The sequence below is a fragment of the Rhinolophus sinicus genome, linkage group LG14, assembly GCF_036562045.2.
Source record: "Rhinolophus sinicus isolate RSC01 linkage group LG14, ASM3656204v1, whole genome shotgun sequence".
NCBI classification, from domain to species: domain Eukaryota; kingdom Metazoa; phylum Chordata; class Mammalia; order Chiroptera; family Rhinolophidae; genus Rhinolophus; species Rhinolophus sinicus.
Window position 1 is genome coordinate 44,465,123 of NC_133763.1, and position 24,477 is coordinate 44,489,599.

A 24,477-nucleotide genomic window follows, 5' to 3' on the forward strand; every position below is an offset into this window, starting at 1 on the left:
TCAAGTTAATAGAAAATTTTCAAGACAAGAATATTTTATGCCTGCATAACTCTAGTTAAAAACACGGTATTTGGTAACATTTATAAAAGGTATAGACTACATTCACACAGGTCTCACAAATGCTATTGAAAAGATGATAATGCACCTTTCTTACATTGGTTACTTTTTTTACTTTTAGATTCTCATCACTGTAGCAATATCATGTCCAAGGACACATTTTGACCCATGATAGAAATGGCATTCAATGTGATTACATGGATTTATTTTCCATGGTGATACAGAAAGGAAGAAATAACATGTGCTTACAGTACAGTGGGCATTCAGTACATTTTATTGAATTGATTCAAACGTGGAATTCAGTTTATCTAGAAATACTTGATTTGCTTCAGAATATTATACGGTTTCTCCTCCCCCGTTCTTCTCCTAAAATCAAAATTACAGGCTACAGTTAGATGTTATCCTCTAGCAGAATTCCCCCATTCTATAGATGTAAAATCTGAGAAGGGATGCATAGTTAGTACTCTCTTTGTTGCAAGTGATAGAAAATCTAGTACAAATTGGCTTAAGCAAAAATGGGATTTATAGTCTTCTGTAAATGAAACGTCCAGGAGGGTAAGCAGAGTTTCAGATGTGGCTGGATTCAGATCTCAAGCAATGGTCCTCCTTTAATGGTTGTGGGCCACCATTGCACAAGGTAGAACATGTCATCAGTAGCCCTTACTTTTCGTCAAAGCAGAAATGCCTGCCTCAATCCCAGGAGGCTTACATTTCATTGGCTCTAGCAGGGTCACGTGCACACCCTTGCAGCTAGAACGTGCCGTGGCTTAACCTAGGTCACATGCCTGACCCAAGGAGCCAATGTGGGAGCCCGTGTTTCACTCCAGGCACACCGGCTGTGTGCAGAGGAAGGGTGGGTGCCTGGAACTGAGATACAATGCCATAAGAAGGGACAGTGAGTCCTGGGTGGGGGAGGGGTGAGGGAGAACAATAAGTGGCCTTGCTACTATTTGTAGTATTTAAATGAAAGTTTAAAACAACGTCTGACTCCCATTAGGTAAAATCTCCCATTTCAAGGAGGAGTCCCAGTAGGAAAAAAAAAAAAGTATATATATATATATATATATATATATATATATATATATGGTTTGTAATTATTGAAGGACAGCTAAATTAACCTGGAGTGTTTCCCCATTTGTGTTTTCTTCTGCCCTTCCGTTCTTCCCCATCTACCATCAGCGTCAACTCAACCCTCTGCAGTATGTTCTTCAGAACAAAGTATTTAACAAATACTTCTCTCTGGTGCCTGTGAAGAGGCGAATGGAGTCTCAGCTTCCCCAGCGAATTGGAAACATTTTTATCTACATCCCCACTTCCACCATCCACAATCTTGACAATTTTGGTGTGGCCTTAATCTAAGAATACAACTCCTTTCTCACCCTGCCTGCGTTTTTCTGTTTGGGAAAGTTGCCAGGTATTGACAGTTGTTTATTTTGGATGTTGGGCCAGAACCATGTGGAAGTCAGAGGCTTTAGTACTGTCTCTCTGCTCTGAATACATCCATTGCTTTTGTTTCTCATCATTATTTTGAGTCCTGCAGGCTCTTCTAGCTTTAATTCCCCATTCATTTCCTTGCCATAAATATAGATTATGCAGCCATATTCCTCAACTGTAACCCCCAGACTTCACTTAACCACTTGGTTACATCCATTGGCCAGATGAATCTGTGTTCTTCAAAAAACTGCTGAAAATGCCTGTGTAATCGTGCATGTTAACTGTGAGGAGGAGGAACTGGTGCTTGCAACACACGGTATGATGTTCGTGTTATTCCCAGGAGGACGGCATATTCTTGCTGCCCAGAAATCTCACTCCTGCCATTCAGGTATTTTCACTCCCTCCACGTGAAGGTTCTGTTGCCACACTTTTTAAAAATTGACATGGACCCCACGTCTATTCTCATTTATCCAAAATCAACTAAAATGAATGAATGGGCTTTCTGGATTTGCCACAAGTTAATCACATTCTTTTATCACGTAGCAAAAGGCTTTCTTCTATCTTGCCTTTGCTAGAAACCCAGAGAAGAGGACAAAAATGTCTGCACTGTCTTTATAAATTTTCATTTAAGTTGCATCAATTATCTATTGCTTCAACAAACCACCCCGGCACTTAGTGGCTTAAAACATCACCTAATATATTTGTTCATTTTTCTGAAGGTCAACAGTTAGGCTGCTGGTCTCTTCTGGGACTTGTTTTGCCTGGGTCATTCATGTGGGTATAAACATCTGGCAACTCAGGTGGGGTCTGATAGTCTAAGATGGCCGCAATCACGTGTATGGGGGTTGGTGCTGGCTACTGGCTAAGTCGTTGCCTCTAGCAGGCTCGCTTGGTTTTCATAAAGTGCTGGAAGAGTTCACAGCAACAAGAGAGATTCTAGCCTCATGTTCATGCCTACTTCAATCATCTGCTTGTGTCAATTTTGCTAATGTTCCATTGGCCCAAGCAAAGCATATGACCCAGCCCAGAGTCAGTGTGCATGTTGGGAGGCACTGGGGGGCACTACCCAAAGGTGCAATTGCAGGGAAGTGGGATCCATTGAAAGTCATTGCTGTCAAAATCTATCACATACTTGAAACATCTACCTCTTTTTTTTTAACTGAGAAATGAGATTTACTTTGGAAGGTCACAGGGCAAACCTAGTATCAGGAAAAAAGATCCAGAGCAGAGATATAAATCTCTCATAGAAGGACCATGGTCTGTGCATTGACGCATTGCCCTAGTTGTAAAACCAGAGTCTAGACCTTTACATGGGGCCTGCCTCGATATTTAATATGCTACTGCATTTAAGACCCTTCCAAAGGACTTCTAGTAGAGGGCAAGGTTATTTGTGGGGTTAGATAAATCAGGTTGGTCACCCCAGTCCTCATAAGTAGAAAGAAAACAAGGGGACTCTGACAGTTAAGAGGAACCAGCATTTCCTGAGCACTTACTTGCACTCACTCTTCATGGTTTATTTTCTTTCAACCTTGAACAACTCTGTGAGGTGGTAGTAATCTTACTTCCATTTGACCAAAGAGGAAACTGAGCTTTTGAAAGCTAAACTTACCCAACTCGCACACCTAAAAACAGAAGGGCCGGGACTTGAACCCTGTCTGTTTGTAGAGCCTCAGTTATTACACACCAACTCATGCTGCTTATTCCATCACATGGGACAAACTGATGGGGTCTGTGAAAGGATGTTTCTCCCAGTCCCAATCATCCAAACGTAACGTACTGTTTTGTGCCATTCCTTCTTGATACAGTTTCCTTCCCCGGAGCTTCAAAACCATAAACAGGGAATCCGGGCAGACTAGTGGGAGGGCGATGGCTTCCATAGTTCTTACAGCATAAGACGTGGATGATGGGGTTGACTGCTTCCTAATTGAGCTCTGGGACCCTATCCCCATTAAATTACTCCTGCAGACAGCACTTTCAGGTTGCTGCAACTGCTGCTTAGAGAAGTCAAACCTATTTCTCACTTTACCCAGCTTTATCCATACGGCGATATCCCTTATGTTTCGCAGCAAAATAGCTGCTGAACCCAGCCTATCTGGTCTTAAGGGTGTAAATAATCTTCTCTTCATGCCAACGTCTTCCCACCAAACAGCATAATTGAAGCTCAGAGATCTAGAATGACTGCCCTCCAACACATCTTAATCATGGAATTATTCCAATAATACCAATCGGTACAGATGATGATGAGAATGTAATGAGGGATGAGCAATGCTGTTCTGGAATTAAGTCAATCTCTCCCCTAAACATTTTTAAAAAGTCAGAGCCATATAAGTAACTTGAGTCCCTGTACTTCTGTGCTCTGTTCTCAAGTGCCCACCTCCACCTCCAGGAAACTTGGCTTCCATTCTTTCATCTTTCCTCCAACTCATCTTGAACATCACCCAGGTATTAAATGAGGCTTTTACAAAATGAGGCCCCATAGATTTTTTGTTGTTGTTGTCCAGTCATATATATTTTTTGGCAAAGAGGAGCAAAGAAGCACGTGTCAGACAGGTATTCTTATACCTGCCTTTGCAGAGGGATTGATTTAGTGGAAGAGAAGACCATGTTTAGCTAATGTGGAAGGAGAATAAGTGTATTAGCTGGTATTCAGTGGAGCATGATATACATAGCATGTAAATTGTATAGAACTGTAGTGCAGAAATCCCAGAGCTTTCTGGGGGTGAGTGGGTCTCATTTATAGCTATTTCCAGAAACTAAAACGTTCTGTAACAATAATTGAAAGGTTTATTTTCCAGTTGATAATTTGGTAGAAAACACAAAATAGGTTAGAGTCTTTTTTTTTGTTTAAGTAAGCCTCTTGACTTTTTTAAAAAATTGTGATTTAAAAAACAATGCACTATTTTTTTTCTAATTCTGCACTGCAGATGTACACAAATCATCTACCTCAGTTTCCCAGATGTCAGTTCATATTTATGTATTTATAAAACTTGCTGTTTTCCAAAGTGGAAGACAGCTTAGAAAAATCAATTATTTAATGAGTTTCAATATTCAGATATGTGGTTGTTGGCTTCGAATATAAATTTGAAGGCACATTTAAAATTTAACCATAGCTCAATGCAAATTAATATCCACATGGGCAATGTGTAGTCAGATGAAAAGGGATGAAAAGAATGACTTCAGAGGAGATAGGAAGAGAGTCTGTTTCACCGTGAAGCCTGTTGTTCTGACTCCGTGACATAATGAAGGTCCATGGCAGGAAGAAGGCCTTGATTTTGATGCCAAATTCACACTTTAAAGTCCTTCTCAGAAGAACAAATAGGGAAGAGGGTATCTGGCATTCCATTCAACTAGGATTTGCAAGGCATGGAATGTTTACAAGCTACTCTCAGAAATTGTAGATGAAACAGACATAGTCTTTGGCCTCAAGATGTGAACTGTCTAGTGTGGTAGATAAACATCTACAAAACAGGAGGCAAAATGTGCAGTAAGTTTGGGCCTTGAGAGAGGAGATGGTTGTGCAACATTGTGAATGCACTAAATGCCACGGAATTGTGCCCTTTAGAATGGTTAATTTTATACTATGCAAATTTGCCTCCGTTTTTTGAAAAAATGTGCAGTAAGGAGGCACAAAAGGAGAAAGGAGGAACCCTATGTCTTTGTGAACCTTTGCCCATCGTATCTGGAAAAAAGAAGGCTAATGCTTGGAAAGGAATGAGGCATTTGGGGGCCTGAGATACCTATGTGAGTTTCTCAACCCTCTCTTGTTTTACTAGTGGACATCTGGCATTTTAAAGACTGTCATTCTCTGGCCATTCTGGGTTAGGACACAAGTCCTGGGAAGAACAATTTTACTGAAAATGTATTTGCCTAACTGGTGCCAGCTGGGTGCCGTGAAGGCTCATCTGACAGTGTAGTGGAGGAAAGAGCATTAGATTTGCAAACCTACTCTACCCCTACTCACTGTGTGGCCGTGGGCAAGTTAATTACCTCTCTAAGATTCTGTTTCCTCACTAGCAAATTGGGGATCATAAAAACAACCTCAAATGGTTTTGGAAAAGATTATTACTAAGTGTCTTGCACAGAGGAGACACTAATAAATGTTAATAGCCTTCCTTCCATCTCCCAGTCCCCTCACCTCGCCCCTCTGACTTGGCTTGAACGTCTCATCATAGAAGTCATTTCTTATGATATAGAAACAATACTGGCCTGAGAAATTACCCTCATTGGGTTACAGTTATGCTGTTATTGGAATGAGGGCCTAAGAAAGAAATGGAGGTCTGTGGGTCTGGGGCCAGAAACCAAGGAAGAAAGACCCCCTTTTCTAGACCTTCTTTTTTCTTTTCTTTTCTTTTCTTTTCTTTTCTTTTCTTTTCTTTTCTTTTCTTTTCTTTTCTTTTCTTTTCTTTTCTTTTCTTTAACACAGTGAGGAATGTCGGAAGCGTTATCATAGAACCAAAGAATGTTAGAATTGACTATTAAAGATCATTTAATCTTACCCTTTCATGTTATAGCTGAGGAACTGTGCCCCTGAGAGGAAGGGATTGTCCTATTTACCATTCCTCTTTACTATCTCTTTACTTGGTTCCTGTTAGGGAATGTGCTGGATGTTCTCCATTTGCCCCTTTAGATTCACTATCTTCTACTCTCCTCCCTGGCCTGGAAAGCTCACCTGTGTGGATTACATTAATGGGCTCCCTTGCCCTCTGGTTTCCAGTTGTGTTTGGCTAATGGGAAGCATGAGAAGTAGATCAAAGAGCTGAAGGGGTGTGAGGTCAGAATATTTATATCTTGGGATCCGTCCTTACCAGGTCACCACAGGTTACATGTGACCCGCTAACAAATGGTCATAGCTTCAGCTGGGCAGCGTTCTCCAGTACAGCTCTTCTCTCTGGGTCTGATACATATTCCTTCTCTTGCCAATTCATGCCTCGAGTTGGAAAATAATAGCAGGTCCCTATGTCGCCACCCTGGGTGACCCTTGTTAGTTTCCCTACACCCTGAGCATACCTTTGTAAATAATACTACTTTAAATAGTCCTCAGATAGACAGTTTGAATATGTCACTGGCAGAGAACTCCTTTCTCCTGACTTTGTATTTTCTTGAGTCTATAAACCAAACCCAGCCTGCTGCCTATTTTTGTACAGCCCATGAGCGAAGAATGGTTTTTAACATTTTTTAAGTGGTTGAAAATAAATAAAAAGAAGAATATTTTGTGATACGTGAAAACTCAAATTTCAGAGCCCATGAATAATATTCTATTGGAACACAGCCATATTCATTATGTATTGCCTATGGCTGCTTTCACATTATCATGGCAGAACTGAATAGTTGTAGTGAAGACCAAATGTCCTGCAAAATGTAAAATATTTACTCTCTGGCCCTTTACAGCAAAAATGCATGACCCCTGCACTAGATATCTGGCCTTTCGCTCGACCCTTTACTCCCTCCTGGTTGACAGCTAAATCTCTTGATTGAGTAGAACCAAATTATTAAAGACTGTAAAATTTCATGCCCTGTCAATCAATTTTGACTAAGAACTGCAAGGCAAACAAAGCTTTATTTGTGGGTCTTTAGGAATTGCAATTCAGAAACACAAACCTAGGTAGAAACCTCAACCATGTTCCAAGGGGGAAAGAAAGGGACAAAGAGGAGAGCTTCCAAAGGGATTACACAAGTTGCTTTAAAAGAGCTGTGATTAGTGCTGATAAACAAACATATACTGTGCTATACGTGATTAATTACTTATGTCTATTGCTAGGTGAAAATTTTATATTTTAATAGTAAGTTCAGTGATGTAGAACTAGTTCCAGGAACTTGTCAGGATGTGATCATTGTGGTTTAGCCCAGTTTAACAGTTCAGTTTTATATGGACAAGGGTATATTAGCTCAGCTTCCTGGAGGCCTCCTGGCTCCATTTTAGATTGCTCTCTTGACAATATCAACCCCATTTTGCTGTTTTTCTTTTATACCCCTTTCCTTTCTTCTCTGTCCTAGACCAGAGTGACTGTATCTACTCTTCAGGCCCTGCCTTGCTCTCAGAAAGGCTGTCCGAAGGCCTAGACTGGGAGAGGGAGAATAGCCGGATCCAGAGAGTTTGAGAAAGCTCTTTGACAGCAGATTTAAACACGCATTCTCTGATGGGCTCTTTCTGTTTGATCCATGTGTGTAGCTTTCAATTGGTTCTGAACTCAGGAGGGAAGAGGGTATGATTTATTGACGTCCTGGAACTCCAGCAATTCCTTACTCCCCAGTCTCAGTCTCTTAGTCTGAACTCTCTTCATCTCTCAGCTGAGTCACTAAAGCATCCTCCCATCTGGCCTACCTGCCTCCAGCATCACCTCCCTCCAATCCAGAACCAGTAATGTGATCCTTCTAAAACACAAATCTGACCTTATTTCTTCTCTCCAATGAATATTGATTTCATGCCTCTCTCTACCTACAGCCCTGGATAGAGTCTTCCTACAATGACTCTGGGTGTGGGCAAGTGACTTGCTTTGGCCAAGGGGATAATAACAAACTGGACACAAGCACAGACTTAAAAAAGCCCTTGCATGTTGCCTCCTTTCTTGAACTTCTGCTGGTGCCTCAGGCACATGCCCACAATAGCCCACAATAGCTTTGCCCCTCACTCCCTAGTATGTCCCCATCACCCTGATGCACCAGCTGCGCCTTTGCAATCTGTTTACTTTCCTCCACCATTAACAATCTTTCCTTCCTCATTTGTCTGGAAAATTTCTGTTGTTAGGAATGCTGTAAGTGCATCCTCCGTTATTTAATCTTCAATGTGCATTAACAACCCGTTCTCTGGGAGGCTTCTCCTTCCCCTCTCCTGCTCCCAATTCCGTTCCCACTTACACACTAAAGTTTATGAACGATGAAAGTTTAAGAGTGTTCTTTTTAAAACTTAACGTCTGTTTCCCATGTTTTCCCTGGAGAATCAGCTCTTCCCACCTGCTTCTCAGAGCCCCTCTGCAGGCAGCTGTCATAATCCTTAGCAATCACGGCATCATAATTGTTGAATCTGTGTGTAAAACCTCCACACAAGGTGGGAGCCCCTTGAGGTTAAGGCCTAAGTGCTGTTTGTCTTTGTATCACCAGCACTCAGGGCAGGGCCTGGCATCAGTATGAGCTGACACTCGACTCGAGTTGAAATTGTCGCCTTGTGTGTTTTGGAGCGCATAGGTGACCTGTGGGAATGAGATACAGGGCTGGTTTCAGTGGAAAGGTGATGGCCCAAGGAAACAATTTGAAGAGGGCAAACTCCAGTGGTGGAGCCCCAGCAGAGGAAAAGGGTGAACCGGCAACCGAGTCCACTTAGGAATTCAACCAGCCATGTCCCCCCGAACTTGAAAAGCAAAGTGAAACCAAAAAAGCCCAAACCCACACAATGTGAAGCACAGGAAGACACTACACAGCCTCTTCTGGAGGGTTTTGTGTGCTGCAACACAGGAGATGAATAAAGAAGTACACAAGTAATCAGAGATAAGAAAAATCCTATGAAAGCCACAAAAAACCTCAGAGCCGGGCAGAGATGGGGCCGTTTACAGAATGCAAGAGGGAGAAAGAAGATAAGAGCTAAAGCTGAGACTGACACGAAGATGGGTGTGCGAGGAGCCCTGACAAATCAGAAGAAAAACATTTCTCAGAGATTATATAAAGGAACAGAAATGAACAGGGAAGTAAAGAGCGCTCCAGAGAGGCTGGGGGGGATCATTTAGTTTCACAAAAAGTACTCTGTAGGAAACACAAATGAATTCTTTCCTCTGTGCTGCATTCGCACAGGTACTATTGTGGGATCCTTCCAGGTACCTCTTGTCCCAGATACCAGATTTCCAATAAAGGGCTCTGTTGCAGGCATTGTTAGTTAATTATACGTACAATGAATGGTTGCTGAGTACCGACTGGAACAGGAAGCTTTGAAAATGTCACCCTAAGTTATACAAGTCATAAAAGGGGAATTAATTTACCCAGGCAGGGGGTGTTTATAAACAATTCCAGGACCCAACACCGGGCCTGGCACACGTGTAAGAGGGAACAGCTGGAAAGGAGTCAGTGAATCATCGTGTAGCTCTTTTACCTTCTCTAAAGCATCCAACCCATTTTGATTTGTAAGAATAGCACTTCCAGAAATAGCCAGGATGTCTTTAGAAGGCTGCACTAACCTGGCCATGAGGGGCAGGAAGTGGAAAGTGAGGAGGGAGAGGAATTGAGATGTTTAGAGAAGGAGAAAAAGTCCATGTTCCTTGCAGGCCGCATTCGCCAATTTCAAGGAGACAATTTTCGATATGAACGTATAACACAACCAACTCACTCATGCAGATTCAAAGGAAAGTAAAGGAGGCAGGTGACGCTCAGAGCCAGGAAGCGTGGAAGTGAGCTTAGACTCAGAATTCACAGTGAGATAAGTCTAAAAGAACAAGAAATCGCTGTCAGTTTCTTGTAGCAGAGCCAGCTTCCTGCTTTTTTAATGGCTTGTATCATCAACTTGGGAAATGTGGAGATTTGAAACAGGTGATGACTCAATTACCTCAGTGAGATAGAAATGCCCAGACTCCATGAAGACATCAGGAAACAGTGACAACAAAAAGATACTGTCGGGTGTCTTATGGAAAGCAGGTTGAGTAAATCTCCTGATACGAGTCTCCTAGACTGAGTTACGGGTCACCACCCTCCCCCAACCCCCAGCAGGGCATTACTGCAGCTTGTCACACAGGTCATGACAGATACCCCACTGTCCCCAGGTGTATGAATAAAAATATAAAAAGAGATAGTGGGGGAACATAGAGGGGGAAAGGGGTCCCTTGGGTAACCAGGCAAGGCAACCAAGGACAAGCAAGGAAGGAAGGAATGCAATAGAAGAACTCTGAGTGTAGAGAATTGGGGCTTCCACCACATGGGCTGTGGAAAGAAAACCCTTCATCTTATGAGAGTCATTTGTTAACTCCTGCCTTTAAAGTTGGTCTGCAATCTCCCCAGTCAGCCCCTACAAAAAAAGCTCTCAAGTAATTCAGGGAGCTGAAAAAAGAACATGAACACTATAGGACAATAATTTTAGAATAAGAAAGCACCGACAGAGAGAGAAGCCATCTTTTGATACTGAGTCACACCGTTTGTGCCTTTGACACAGTATGATAGATAAAACTATACGAGTTGTATTACTACATATATGACTATTATTACTATATGAAGTGTATAAGCACACACGTACGGGAGTATGAAGGCACTCTGCAGGCCGTGCCTGGTTCCTAACTCTGCTGCTGGTCTCTATTCAGAGAGCCATTTGGATCCCTACCTACGAGCCCTTATGCTCATTACTATGACAAGTCCTGACCTCAGACAGACATTTCTGGTGCTACAACCCAGCGTCAGGGAGGAAACTGCCAGGCAATCCAACTCTATATCCAGCTCTGGCCTTGTGCCCCCATTTGGATACCTAGCTTTCTGTAGTATTTAAAATACCCCCCTCATCTCCTTGTGCCCCCGGATTGTTTCTACCTCAGGAGCCCTTTGCCTGAGATCATGTTTGGATAACCTGGCTGCTATTCCAGCTTTTCTAGGACTGGGAGCTAACAAGCCCATTCACCTCATTCTTTCTGAACCCCAAATAGGCCCGGAGTGCAAGGCTGGATGGTCCTCAGCAACAAGGATGGAGCCAATATCGTGTTTCCCCGAAAATAAGACCTAGCTGGACAATCAGCTCTAATGCGTCTTTTGGAGCAAAAATTAATATAAGACCTGGTCTTATACAATATAAGACACGGTCTTCTATTGTAGTAAAATAAGACTGGCATTATATTATATTAATTATATTATATTATACCAGGTCTTATAGTAAAATAAGACCGGGTCTTATATTACTTTTGTTCCAAAAGATGCATTAGAGCTGAAGGTCCGGCTAGGTCTTATTTTCAGGGAAACATAGTAAGGAGGCAGAATGAAGCCAACAGTTGCCAGACACTCCCCTTTCCAGTGAGCAAATCCTGGACAGAAGAAGCAAGGATGAGTGTGGAGAGAGAAGCGGGGTGGCCCACTCAGCGTCTTAGGCCTTATTTCAGAAGTCACAGTGGGTGCAGGGTGAAGAGAAATACAGGGAAGCTAGTTAGGGAGGTGGCCATTCTTTACTCACAAGCACCACTACGTCAGACAGCAGGCTGGGTCTCAGAGACAAGACCTAGTCTCAGAGAATGGGTCTGGCAAGGGCTATACAGAGTGTCAGTCGAGGGGGTTCTTGTTCTAGAAAGACAAGCTAAAATCCTAGGCTGCACAACGAAGAACCAAGAAGCTCTGTAGATCAGGAAATGCCTCATGGAGAGGAAAGAGCAGACAGACCCGTAAGAATGTCAGGTACGGTCGTCTCATAGACTTTCCCCCCTGCTTCCAACCTTGACCTTTTCCAGTCGGCCCTGTCAGATCGGATTTTCTAAAACACAGCTTTCGTCAGGTCACTCGCTGTTCAGGCTCTTAGTCAAATGCTTGCTTCTAACCAGGTATTTGTGTCTTCAGCTGCCCAACCTTGCAGCTGTCACACATCCCCCAGGACAGAACAGTGTGGTGCTGCTGAAGCCAAGTTTGGGAGTGTAGTGCAGAGAGGTTTCTGAGGCGAGAATTGAAAATAGATGGTTGTATTTTGTGCCTGGGAGGCTGTTGGAGATTTTTGAATGAAGATTTTTTTCTGTGGTTTTGAGAAGGGGTGACAGACGTGAGGCGCTGCTGGAAAGAAGATAGTAAGAGTGAGATTTTGATCAGCTGACGAGAAGACAATTGATGTTTCCTTTGGTGAAGTTACATTTGATCAATGAATTTTTTTTTCACACCCTAATTTGTCTGCCCAATAGTCACTCATTTATTTTATGCACGTTTGTTGAGTCCTTCCTATGTGCCAGGCCCTGTATAAGATGATAACGACACGGTGGTGGATGAGATATACGTGGCTCTGCCGTCAGGCAATTACAAAGGAAGGGAGAGAGGGGAAGGACAGTGTATTACAGAAACACAAGCGAGGGACGTCTAACCTTGACTTTGGGAATCCCAACATCTCAACCGCCATTGTTCTCTCTAGCCAGATTAGTTCCCTCCCATTTCTCTGGGTGTGTCCTACTTGTTCTTGACTTCAGGTTTGGGATTTTTACCCAGTTTACTCAGGGCATATTAATTCTCTAAGGTTTATATTGTGTGTCAAATTCCTCCTGAAGAGATTTCTAGTGAAGATGGTATGTAAGTTAACACTGTTTGGTCCACACCCTGTTCCAGGGCTCCAAACACACCACCATGCTCGACAAAAGCATTTCAAAAGAAACCCAAACACCAATGGCCCTGTTCCAAAACAAAATAAATCAAGAACAGGTAGATATAAAAATAACTAATTGGAAATCCTGGGGGTAGAGGGAGGACAAACAAGCATTGAAATAAAAATCATAATGAATAGGATAAACTCTAGCCTGGACATAGTTGAACCGCTAATTAAAGAATTGGAAAATAGTATTGAGAAACTTACCCAGAATGTGGCACTGAAATGAGAGATTGTTAAAACTCCGAAATGTCAGGTAGAAAACAGATAGCATGTCTCCAGCGTGGCTCTAATAGGAATTCCTGAGAAAGAGAATGAGAGAGGCAGATAAGACATATTTGATACTTTTCTGGACTCCAAGACAGATAAAAGTGTACAACTAGGCCTGGGCGGGATAAATGGTTTGAATGCCTTACTTGACCTAGGTTCTTACTACATACACGACGTCATCTCCCGTTGCTTTCTTCCTCTCTCCCTTTGCTTTCGCCATGCTGGCCTCCTTGTTAAGCCTTGAACAAAACAAGCCCACGCCTACCTTAGAGCTTCTGTGTTTGCTCTTCCTCTGAAATGCATTCCCCCAAGATAATCTGTATGGCTCACTCCCTTCAGATTTCTCTTCAAATGTTCCTTATCAGTGAGACCTTCCCCGATAGAAGCACATACATATTTGCTTAGGAAATGAAGGACTGAATGGGTGGGTGAATGAATGCTATCCTTTCTCTACCTGGCCACCTTACCCACCCATATGTACCTGGTACTTAGCACAGTGTTGGGTACATGGATACCTGTCCAATTTAGTTTTGATCAAGTCTGTGCAAGCCCTGTCTACGTCCTAAAAGCTGGCGTCATTATATGTGCATATAAATTAATATTTAGCGACAGATAAGCTCAATCTATTTTCCCTAAAGGTTTATCACCCTTTGCAATGGAATCATTAACTCCTGGAAAGTTTAAAGAGGCCTTAGAGCTCATTAGCTTCAACTTCCACATTTTACATGTGAAAAATTGAGGCCGAGAGAGAAGTGGACACACAGCCAAGCAGTTTAACAGAGTCAGGACTAGAAATCAGCCTTTTGATGCTGAGTCCGGTGTCTTTCTTACCACACTACGTGTTTTCTTTATTCTACTTGCACTCACAGAGAAACTGGGTCATAAATAATCCTATGCCTCCAACACACATCTTCTTAACCTCTATGTACATATGCAGTTTTTCTAGGTAACAATAGATTACCCTACCTGGTTTGGAGAAGTTGAGGCTTCCAGGTGCCACGTCATTAAAAATGTAATTTTAACCTGTTTTGATTTCTACACCTTCTTGTCATTAAGAACCTATAATTAAAATAATGAGAAGAATCTTGCCTGTTTATCAGTCTACGTTTCAATAAAGCATTTTAAAATTCACAGTCCAAAGCTGTTACCTTATTATTTAAGCATGAGTTCTATTATATAAATTGTCACCACAATACTGCCACCCAGTTATTTATAGAAAAAAATCTGTTAGCTTTTCCTTGTAAACCAATGTCACTCGATGCTGAAGTTATTGAAGAAATTATAGGGAGACGCAAGATGGGTGGGTTTGCATCCCTCCGTGGATCTAGGCTCTGGAAGACTTCCAAAGCCTCTTTTGGAGGCAGTGTCGTCAAGAGCGTTGAGAAGGAACAGTTTTGCAGCAGCAGTGGATTTCATGGTGCTAAATTTTGGGTGTCATGCATACATATATATACACACAGACATATGCATGTGGCATAGTGACGAGGAGACTTTTTTAAGCTGCTATAATTCAGGCAGGCTACCTTCCAATGATACAATGAGGCTGGAGACACTAAGAAGCAAGGAAAACGATAACCTCTCTAAGTGATTTCTTAGTGTAAGTACTCTGCTCTGTTTACTGTAAGCCTGCACCTTAGCCTCCCAGAAGCCTTGGGCTAGAGCATTTCGGTGGGACTCCTCCCTTTGCATTTCCCACAGAGCTGACCTCTGCCTAACCTAGGAAGATCTGGGCTGGAAAGCCACAGACACAGGGTTTAGAACTGATGCCATATATTCAGTTCATAACCCTGCTAATCCCACAAAAGGCACACTTCCCTAGGGCCCTATAAACAATGAACTTATTTCCAGAAACAGGATGCTTATGCAACTAATAAGAATAAAGCCCAAGTCTGAAGAAATAATAAACAACAATATTTTTTAAACTAGTATGAGATAAACGTCTCAGCTGGGATTTAGAAATATATTTTTTAAATTATAAGCCTTTTTTTTTGTGGTCCCGGATAAGAAGCTTTAGGACAAGTGTGTGGACTTGGTGGACACATGATGGAAAACATGGGACATTCAACATACCTTGCTGTGGCTAAATTGCACCCCCGCCCTCCACGTACACACCTATTAGCTACATCCTTATGTAACCTCCTCCCTTTGAGTGTGAGCAGGACTGTTCTAAGTGATGGAATACAGCAAAGATGGTGGAATGTCACTATTGTGATTATGTTATATAAGATTGTGACTTCCATCTTGCCCGCAGACTCTCTCTGTGGACTCTCTCCCTAAATGGCTTCAACCGAGTACGTTGCCACCTGGAGAGGCTCACGTGGCAAGGCACTGAGGGCAGCCCGTGGTTGACAGAGGCCCTCAGTCCAACAACCTGTAAGGAGCTGAATGCTGCCAACAACCACATGAGCTGGGAAGCAGACCCTCCCCAGAGGAGCCTCAGAGAAGACCCTATTCCCGGCTGACTCAGTTGCCATTTTGTGGGAGACTTTAACGTGGAGCCGCCTGGTAAGTCATGCCCAGATTCCTGACTCACAGATAATGTGTGTGTTGTTTTAAGCCATTAAGTTTGTGGTAATGCTGTGCGGCAAGAGATAATTATCACACTCCTCGATGATAAAAAGGGTCACATTCCAAAGAAAGAAGAAGAAGTCGTGGAAAATTGAAAAGAGCACGGGGTTAGATAACATAGAGCCATGGGTTTGAGTCCCTGGTAGGCCATTTGGTGTCTGTGACATCTGGGATTAGTTCCATCTCTTCTCCAAACCTCAGTTTCCACATCTCTAATATGAAGATCATAGTTTCTACCTCAGGGTGCTATCTGCAGGAGTAAACCAGATATAGTATTTAGCAGCATGTCTGGCAGATACAAAATGTTTCATAAATGCTATCTATCACCACAGACTTCACTTACTGGAATAGTTACAACTTTCACTTGGGGAGGCCTTTTAACATGATATAATAGCTGGCCAGGTTGGTTTTGCTAGCTTTTTTTGTTCCCTCCAGTCAAGACTTTATATTCCAGGAGACTGAGTGACCTTCTATTCAGTCCTGAAAAGGTTTTATTTTCATGAATATTACGAATATTCTCTTCTCGGTATGCAACACAATTATCTAATTCCTTTTTGTCTGAAGCAAAACTAGGGAAATAATAGGAGTGATGAGGTATGAAGAATCCTTTTTCAAATAAGGAAACAGATGACATTCCCTCAGTGATATGACTAGCTGACCTCAGCCTGGGTACACGAGGCTCTGCGTGAGGGAGAGACTTCATTAGCTGGCGGAGAGCCCTAAGCTGTCAGTCACAAATTTCCAACCGGCTTCTCCTTTCTTTGTTGGCGTTAACATATTAGAAATTGTGAAATTTTTATTCTCCACTTAACTGATGTGAGTAAATGCAATAGTAAGACACTTCAGTCTATAATACAAAGGTTTCTTAGACTCTGGGCAGGCTACACCCATCAGTTAAAAAGAAACTCTAATTTTGTTTCAGTGCCCTGCCTTTGTGACTCAAAATCAGTGGAGCTTTATATTTATGTCAGGTTTGGAAAGTCAGGAAAAAGGATCTGTTTTACAATCGTGTGATGGATATCTGCTCAACAAGAAAGCTGAGTTGACCCTTTCTCAAGGAGAAGCTGTCCTTTTCTTTCATTAAGTGTGATACAAAGGTGCTGTTTTCTAGTTCTCCTCTTTCCTACCGCCCATATCCTCCTCTTGCTTCTCCATGATTTCTTACAACAAAACAGAAATGTATTCCTGCCATCACTTGTGTATATACTGATGATTGGAAGACCTGGGTTCAAATCTTGGCTCTGCGACTTAGTAGTTCTGTGCTCTCGGGCAAAACATGTCATCTTGGAAGGTATAATAAATAACTCGCTCAAAGGATGCAATGAGATGAGATATGTGCAAAGGCCAAATTCAATAATTTGTTCTCGTTTCATACACTACGTTACAGAATCCATTTCAGGAAAAAAAATCTTAATGCTTTTCTTTTTTTGGATGTGCTAAATTTTCCTCGTGTCTTGGCAATCAGCTATCTAGTACAATGTTTAGAGATGTCTACTCTGTTGTGAGGTATATCATAAGTCAGAAGAGTTGCTGATGATTCCCTTTTAATGGAGAAAATAGTACCTAGCTTTTAATTGAGCACTTGCTATTGGCAAGTACTTCCTGTGTATTCAATCATTCAACCCTCACAATGAGTCCATGAAGAAACTGAAGCCCAGAGAGCTTAGATAACTAGCTAAGGGCCACACAGCTTGATGGAGTTAGGGATCCAACCCAGTTATCTAAACTCAGAGTCCCCACGACAGCTGCCCATGCAGCGCTGCCATATGCCTCGTGCAAGGGTTCGTTTCTTGGGTGCTAAGCCTCTAAGCCAGTAGGACCAAGGAAACGGGGAGCCAAACGTTTTGCAAGAGGGACATTAGATGCAGCCAGGGTTGGTGGTGCAGACGCTTTCACACCTTGGTACCCAGAGAAATGTGTTCTGACTGTGGGGAAAAGATCTCCACGTATTAGTCCCTGATGGCATATACAGCAAGAAAGTACTTGCAGGAAACATAATGGTGACCTCTTTGATCTTGCAGACTAAGTGAAACCTTCAAAAGTGAGTGAGTTCTTAGTAGCAACTAGTAACTTTAACTCCTACTTATTATAAATATATTCTTAGGTGAGCTATATGATCAATTATAAGAGGAACGGTTGAAATGGCATTGCCGCTGAATACCTTTACCCTCCACCAGCTTCTGAAAAATTACATAACCCATTTGGGCAGCATCATAAATAAGCAGCTTTCTATAGTTTTATGTTCTTATTTTTTGTTAGAGTCACTGTGATCCATGAGCCTTCCAAAGCCCATGCTATCCAAAGCATCAGTAATAAATCATAAGTATTTATAGCACTTAATCATGAGGCAGTCAAAGACTAAAGAAGTGTTATATTATTCGGCAACTCATTAAGCACCCAGCATGCTTACAATCCAGTGATGAGGTCTGTGAATGGTTTCTTCCATCGCCAGTTGTCTTGCCTCTCGTCTACAGGGAGAGGAAAAAAAAAAAATCCTTAATACTCACATATGTTTGCTTCAAATGGAGCAGGTGTGGACCAAAGTCAATTAGACAACACTGTTCCTGATGTCCTGGAAATGTATGTATAATTGAACCGAACAACAACAAAATGCATCCCCCTCGTCATCCCATTACAGAGGAAAGAAGGGAAAGACAGGAGGTGGAGTGGGAGGTAGGAGGGAGGCAGAGAAACAATTACTGAACCCTCCTGTGAGCTAGGCAATAATAGTTGGAACACCACGTTTACATTATTAATGACTCTATTTCGTTTCCATTCCTGTATTCCTTTTGTTGTATTATTTCTGAAGGCAAACTATCTGATATGTTACTCAGTGCACGGGAAGAACTAACAATAAGATCCATTCAAATGTGGAGTGGGGCTCATTTAAGCGATAAGATTCTCATCACTGGCGGTGTTCAAGCAGAGGCCCCTCGGTCAGGGATTTTGAAGAGGGGAGTTCCTGTCAGAAAAGATGACCAGGATCACTTCTTTATCAGTCAAAGGTGCAAACCAACCTTTCCTTGTCTGCAAAAGAGGTTTACAAGCTAGAATGCCCACTTTCCCAGACTCACTAGAAGATAGGAGCGGCCACGTGACCCAGTTCTGGCCAATGAGATGTTAGCAGAAGCCTCTGGGGAGGAGATAAGGGAGGCTTTTAAGAAAAGGTTTTAAAAGAGACAGACTCATTGGAACTCATACACCGCTGGAGGGATTGTACAATAGTGCAGGCACTTTGGAAAATAGTTTGGCAGTTCCTCGAAAAGCTAAAACATAGAGTTACCATATATCTCTATGTAACTTAGCAATTCCACTCCTAGAAATACACTCAAGAGAATTGAAAACATAGGTTCGCATAAAAACTCATACACAAATATTTATAGCAGCATTATTTATAATAGCCAAAAAGTAGAAACAACCCAGATGTCCATATACCAATGTGTTATATCCATACAATGGAATATTATTCAGACATAAAAAGGAATGAAGTACTAATACTTCCATTCAATGGATGGACCTTGAAAACATTATGCTAAGTGAAGGAAACCAGACACAAAAGTCCGCATATTGGATGGTTCCATTTGTAGTAAATGTCCAAAATAGACATAGAAATAGAAAGTAGGTAGTGGTTGCCAGGGGCTAAGGGAAGGGAGGGGGGGATGGGGACTGGCTGCTAATTGCTACGAGTTTCTTTTTGGAATGATTGACATGTTCTGGAATTACACAGTGATGATGGTTGCACAACCTTATCAATATACTAAAAACCACTGAATTATACACCTTAAAGGGGTGAATAGTATGGTCTGTGAATTACATCTCAAAAAGAGAACAAGAGATGGACTTAGTGAGTCTACCAGTAAGTCCTCTTCACCCATCCCGTCTCTCCCTTTCTGGGATGTAAATTGGAGGCATGAAGTACGGTAGCTATGATGTGATAATGAAGCCATTTGCTAAAAAGGATGAACGGAAGTTGTCAGGGCCCACTAAACCTCTTACTTGTTTCAACTGTTGTCAAGTTTTCTGCGGCTGATAGCTGAATGCAAGCCTTACTAATATACCTCCCCACTTTACGACTCTTATGAAAAGCCAATTACTGTTAAAATCGAAAAGAATGCAGTTATGAAATGCAATATCTAGAGAAATGTAGAAAAAATAGTCCTTCAGAAGGTGCAACTTAAAGAGGATTTCCCATTTTATAGAGATATTTAGTACTTGCGCTGTAACAAGAAGTGGTTTCAAGCGTCAGGTTATGAAGCTGCATTATGACACAAAGTAATGGAAGGTGAAATATGTGTTTAAGGCATCTTCAAGGAAAATACAATAAATATGAATAACTGCCATTATAACTATTCCATTAAAACATGCAATGCAGTCAAAGATGAAGAGTCTATTTTTGGATTGTTTCCAAAATGCCTGAAAGGAAAACTCTTGATGGTGGGTCCTAGTTATCTCTCTAGATAAGACTGAAGACTTTGAAAAACTACAATTTGTGAAGTAATAAATAGCCATAATTTGAGTATAAGGGGAGCCATTATGAGTGAAGACAGTAGAAAATAGGCTGACATTTATAATCTTCTCTGAGATATTAGCACGTTCCAGTGCCATTTTAAACCAAACTTTCTGTAATCTATACTCATTAATTCACCACCTAGTTTCACATGTTTTTATTGAATAGACAGACATCTTAATATCTCTCTGTTACTGATTTTCTGATCTGTCCCAAGCTCATAAAATTCTGGGGTTCTGAATTTTAAAATGATTGGCAAAATGAACGTACTGTGCTTAGATTTCCTTCAATTGGCTTTAGCAAACTGAAATAAAGTTTGATTCCTATGCACCCTCATTGTCAGAAATAGTTCACGTGAAAAGAAGGTGTCCCAATAGCCTAGACTCATCAGAAATATTAAACTATGAAAGATTTTCTTCAGAGACTGAAAAATTAGATTAACCACATAGTTGCCTGAGCAAATAATTGACAATTATGAATTCAAATACCACAGACAGACCAACACAGTTATTTATCCCCTTCATTAAAATTTGAGGAAGAAAGAGGAGACAGAATATGATAATTTGGTTAATATCCCCCAAATCTCTTCTTTGTTTTGCCTCTAAAGACCCGATCTTAATGTTCGTTTTTATGGTAGTGTAGACGGCTTACAATTCGGAAATCTAGACTGTTCTTCACAGGTCACGTTTTGAGTGAATTACATCTCAAAAAAGAGAAACAGAGATGGACTTAGTGAGTCTACCAGTAAGACCTCTTCACCCATCCCTTCACCCAATGTGCTTCAGCTCTACTTGCTTGGTTTCAAATTCAATAGGTGTGTCACCCCCAGGTCTACAGAGAGCAAACAAGAATGTGGGTGAAAGCCCTTTGAAAAGTCTAAGAAATTATACAAGTTTAAGGAATTATGATGATGATGGCATTATAAGTGATATTTTATATCTAATTATTCTGTTAATCTTATGTTCTTCCTACCACTGTGGGTGCGTCAACTCTAAAACTACACTGTTCTCCAACTTCTTTGGATAAATGTTCAGCAAAGGGGCCACATTTGAAATAAAACTGTAAAACTGTGGATCACAATTTTTCAGGGACTAAAAATAATTTTCTAAAAGCCTACAGTTTCTACACTTATTACTTCCTTCTACTGAAATGATGTGTCAGCTCATTATACTAAACTGTAGCTTGCTTGTTGGCTACAGGTTGTGTGCGCAGTTATTTGACAGGGCTCCTCAAAGGCCAGCTGAGGATATTATCCACTCAGGTGCTGGTTTCATTATGCCCTGGTTGGTTTTCTACAGCAGATGCGAAGAAGAGAGAAAAACTGTATCAGAAGCAGAAGAGCAGCATTCACCATTTCTGGAAACATACGAGAGCTTCCTTCGTCAGTATAGGTAGACAGCATGTGGAATTCTTCCAAGGCTTGAAACACTGTTTGGAGAGGACAAAAGAAAATAAATATGTTTAGCTCTAAAGGAGCTTTTGCTGATGAAAATAATCACGATTATTAACCCATTGCGTCAAAAATGTATTGTGAAGAGTTGCTCAGCTGGAACAATGACTATTCTCCACCCCACTGACCTTTTCAGAAACTTCATCTTGTAGTTAAATTTCGTGTTCATCCCCCATAGCAAAACCTCCACCACTTTCAAGGGCTCCGTTGTGAAGGGCTAAGTTTATAAATATACACAGATGAGGTAACAGGAAAGTCATTAGATGCACATCTAAATGCTACCACTACCTTAAAATAGCAGTGCATTTCTCTTGCATACTCTTTAGTGAGTGTGATGTGTTACCTAATTATTTATTCATTTTTGCGTGATTTGTTTTTAGCTTTTCTAAGAAGCACTGTTGTTGTAAAGAAGGCTTCTCTGGGAACTCGGCATGTGTTTCACATCCATGCCTGGAAAGCCAATAACTTGCAGTTTGTGGCAGGAGTCGCGCTCTGATCCCTGTGGGACTTGACAGTTTCTGTGTCCTCCAGACCTTCCACTGTCTAATCCTCCAATCAACCTGAGTGATGCTAAGAGGGGCAGATTCATTCCTCCTACTGCAGATTTCATGGCCCTCAGGCTGAATGGTCACGAACATTGTATTAACATCAAGGAGGAGAGTGACTACTTTCGTCCTGAGTTGAATTTTAATATTTTAAAGACGTTACCCTAATATTATGAAGATGTAGGGCCACATTAAGGGAACAACTGTTAATGAACTTCCGAGAGGAACTGAATCTTTAGAAGAAAAGGTCACCTTTAGCAAATGACTTCCATGTTCTTTCTTTCTTTTTTTATTAGTTATGGGATGGTATTATGCTTGTGTTTGTCATGAAAAAAAAAAAATGTTTTCCTCCCCCTTATTAAATCCTAAAGAATTAGTCAACCCTTCTTTCCTCACAGAGCTATTAGTACACATCTAAAGCTTATAAGCGTAGGACATGGAAAGTGATTTCCTAATACGCTAACTTCAAAGGAACTCTAACATTTCAGAATGTAAGATCCAACCCACTGATAATCCACCAACACACCATTTAGTGGCCTGTTCAGGTTTTGTTTTGATAGGTCGTTAGAAAGCAGCCAAGTAGCATCCAGAGAAACACATTCCTGTATGCTATTACTCTTAATATTTCTCCCTGTGAAGGTGTCATGTTTTATAACATTGACAGCCCAGTGAACCTACTATTTTCATTTATGTCTGCCAGCATTTATTATCTTTATTTCACTTTCTGGCTCCCCTAGGACCACAGCGTGGAGATTTAGAGCATTCCTTCAGGCCAAGGAGGACTCTAGTCACAAATCTTGCTGGGTGGAAGAGACGATATGAGCCCCTTTCTCCCTTACCTTGTATTCTTTCTTACTCCTTGAAAGAAGAAAGAATGGCAGAACAGGTAGCAAAACCCAACAGCTGCTACAAATCCCATTTTCTTTTTTATTTTTTAATTTTTTTTAAATTTTATTTTATTAAATTTATTGGGGTGACAATTGTTAGTAAAATTATATAGATTTCAGGTGTACAATTCTGTATTACATCATCTATAAATCCCATTGTGTGTCCATCACCCAGAGTCAGTTCTCCTTCCATCACCATATATTCGATCCCCCTTACCCTCATCTCCCACCCCCCACCCCACACCCCACAAATCCCATTTTCAATATGCAGGCAGCTGGGATGGAAGGAATGGTGATGCCAGCTTCACAGGCACGAGTACACCTCTGTCATCTTGCTAAAGAGTCATGAGCAATGACGCAGTTGTAGTGTCTCTATGGCCGTGCCCCATCTGGGCCACACACCCTTTAAGGTATGTGTGCGTGGACAAGAGTTTGCGTGGCAGGTGTGAAAGAGTCCTTCTTTCCTATCCTGCACGGAAGAGCATCTAACAGCTGAGCTCTCATATATATGTAAAATCTCCTAACAGGAAAATCTCATCCATTAGATTGTTCAAAGTTTCTTTCTTTACACAGAAACCTCTATGACAAATTATTTTTCAAAGCTCAGTGTCAGAAAAGGTTTGTCCTTAACAATTGGCCTGTTTGCTGAAGAAGTTGTATAATGCACTGTCATTTTCTCTTCGCTTTGGTTACTAGGAAGCTAAAATTTTGCATGCAAACACTCTCACTTTCTTCTTCCATATGTTGGCTAAAATATAATTGTCACCTCTTTCCCCTTCCGGCCTTTAGTCCTACTAAATCAGATAGACCCAAATGCCATTTGAAAGGAAGATTTGCAAAGTCTATGATATTAGATTGGTGCAAAAGTAACTGCGGTTTAAAAGGTGAAAAGTAATTGCAAAAGCTGCAATTACTTTTGCACCAGCCTAATAAACCAATGACAAATAACGATAATCGTATGAAATGTTCTGATACTTGATCTGTGTGGTTTTGCAGTACAGACATCTTACCTTTTTCATAATTCCTGCCCTATGTCCTCCCTACCTCCCACCCCAGACCTCTTTTATTTTTTAAAACAACAAATCAGAAGGGGAAGCAATGCCTTCATTGGTTCATAGAAGTCAGAGCACCAGTTACTTAGAAGGAAATTCTGAGAGAACCACTTGATAACAAAGGGATGTTTCCTTTTCTGCCTTCTTTTTTTCATTTTAATTTACTAGATAGAAAACACATTTGCCTCATTAAAGTTGGTATTAAACAAGTTACAGACGATTTTTCTGTGCTTGAATTCGGATTCTTCTCAAAATTGGGCATTTGTGGGCTGTCTTAAATATCATGTCCATAAAGCTTTGATTATCAGGGACTTTCTAGATTTAAAAATTCTGATTCTTCCCAAGGGAAAAAGGTCCCAGAAATTCTAATAATTTGGTGCCCACAATATATCTCACACAATATCTCTTATACTTGGTCAC

At 41.3% G+C, this 24,477-nt stretch overlaps 2 long non-coding RNA genes across 2 annotated transcripts in view; one reads left to right on the plus strand and one right to left on the minus strand.

Moving 5' to 3' along the window:
- LOC141568439 (uncharacterized) overlaps positions 1-15,545 on the plus strand; it is a 36,535-nt gene extending 20,990 nt beyond the window's left edge. The window contains exon 3 of the long non-coding RNA XR_012491553.1: positions 15,300-15,545. This is a non-coding gene — a long non-coding RNA (uncharacterized LOC141568439). The remainder of the gene's footprint in view (positions 1-15,299) is intronic.
- On the minus strand, positions 7,316-13,266 carry LOC141568633 (uncharacterized). Its single transcript, XR_012491815.1, has 3 exons — positions 13,195-13,266; positions 12,986-13,080; positions 7,316-8,678 (listed from the first exon to the last, which is right to left on the minus strand). It is a non-coding gene; the product is annotated as an uncharacterized LOC141568633 (long non-coding RNA).
- Positions 15,546-24,477: the final 8,932 nt, after the last annotated feature.